Raw genomic sequence first — 1915 nt, 5'->3', positions numbered from 1 at the left:
TGAATCAGGCATGTTGTCTCTTAATATAAGCATGTTAAATATATCATCAAAATTTGTCAAGTCGCTTAACTACTCAGGCGGTAAGTTCTAAACACCCTTTTTATACAGGGGGATCAAACGAAAAAATGATGCTTAGAATTCCTCCGTTTTTTAAACGTCTAATAATTTTCTCATACAATATTATTGTTAAAAAATAATTTCATCATAAAATCAAATCATAACATTTTTTATCTTTAATTTGAGTAACATATTGCTATATCAAAGATAATAGCTAAAAAAAATACAGAAAAGTGGGGTTTTTTTATGTTGTATTAACACTTTTGTACTAGATGTGCTTGGTTAAATTTTTATGCTAGCTAATATGTAGTAAAATATTTTGTGCTGATCTTTTTGTACTAGATTTTTTGTATTAAATATTTTGTACTATATTTATTGTGCTTTATTGTTTGTATGTACTGATTTTATTTTTTTTGTTAAACTTTGAGAAAACAAGTAGTGGAAGTTTGGGTTTTAGGTCCTAAATGTCCTTTAATCGTAATCCTTCTTAATTAGGCTACTTAAGCAAAAACACATTTTTGTAACAATGCAAATCTTGGTTGTGGTAGAGTAGGTGTTTTATTTGGTTATAAACCCGTGTTTATTAGTGTTTCTTTGAACTTTTTCAACATAGACCAATATGCTCTCAAACAAAAATAAAACCGCATTGCATCTTGCCGATTTTCCTGTCACTATATCGTTTGAGTATAATGAAAAATTGAATTAGAAAACAAAACCGCACTTCAACTAATAAAAATTTCACTTGTTTGCTACGTACGTACGTTTATATGATTTATGTGTGGTGGTTAATCATTCTACCTAATTTTTGAGTGGAATAAATGGCATATATTTGCTTGGATTTTCACCTCTACTTGGCTTGTTTCTCCCTATAAATATCCTTCTTATAGATAATTTTCAAACATTCATGAACCGATTATCTAGCAATATGGAATTCCACCATTACTGGCCACTTGTTTACGTTGTATTCATATCGGTTATACCTTTCATTTATACCCAAGAAAACGCACCAGAAGATTATGTGAACATCCACGATGTTGTTCGAAATGAGGCCGGTAATATCAGAAAATGCTGAACAGGGTGTTCCGATAATGCGCCTGCAGCCAATAACTGCGATGCCAATAGTAAACCAGACGATTATGTAAAGGCCCACAATACATCATCATCATCATCATCGTACTCAGTATATCCCACCAATAGCAATGCTATGGTAAGGTCTGAGGAGGGTAAGATGTAGACAGTCTTACCTCTATCCCATAGGGATAGAGAGGCTGCTTCCGGTGAGACCCCCGGCTCGAATGTAAAGGCCCACAATGTCGCACGAAAAGAGGTTGGTCTGGATCCTATGACGTGGAATTAAACCGTCGCTAAATTTGCACAGTCTTACGCCAATCAAAGAATAGCTGATTGTGCCCTTGAACACTCGGATTGCAATGACCAACAATATGGCGAGAATCTTGCAATAGGTGGTTCGGGTAAGGATGCAGTAACGATGTGGGTCAATGAGAAAGCTGATTACGATTATGCATCAAACACATGCGCGCCTTCAAAATGTTGTGGGCATTATACTCAAGTGGTTTGGAAAAATTCGACCCAGATTGGGTGTGCAAGGTTTAAGTGCGCGAATAATATTGCATATTTTGTGATTTGCAATTATTGGCCTCCGGGAAACTATATTGATACGAAACCTTATTAGGACAGATGAATGTTGCTGATCAAAAATATATACAGATAGATGTATATATTGTAATGATGTTTGCTAGTGACATCAAATTGTGTGTGCATATTTGTGAAGAATATTTTCTTCATTTTACTTGTATTGTAAGCATATAGTAAATTTTACTTTTCATCCTTAAATTAA

The 1915-nt window shown here is 34.1% G+C and overlaps 1 pseudogene; it reads left to right on the top strand.

Moving 5' to 3' along the window:
- The first annotated feature begins 580 nt into the window (after nucleotides 1-580).
- Nucleotides 581-1915, top strand: LOC143629430 (pathogenesis-related protein PR-1 type-like; annotated as a pseudogene).

The sequence above is a fragment of the Bidens hawaiensis genome, unplaced genomic scaffold (genome assembly GCF_021521415.1).
Source record: "Bidens hawaiensis isolate Kalapana, Puna unplaced genomic scaffold, B.hawaiensis_p1.1 tig00005195_1, whole genome shotgun sequence".
Taxonomy (NCBI): domain Eukaryota; kingdom Viridiplantae; phylum Streptophyta; class Magnoliopsida; order Asterales; family Asteraceae; genus Bidens; species Bidens hawaiensis.
The sequence above is the reverse complement of the archived record's forward strand: the minus strand, read 5'-3'. Positions and strand labels throughout refer to the sequence as shown.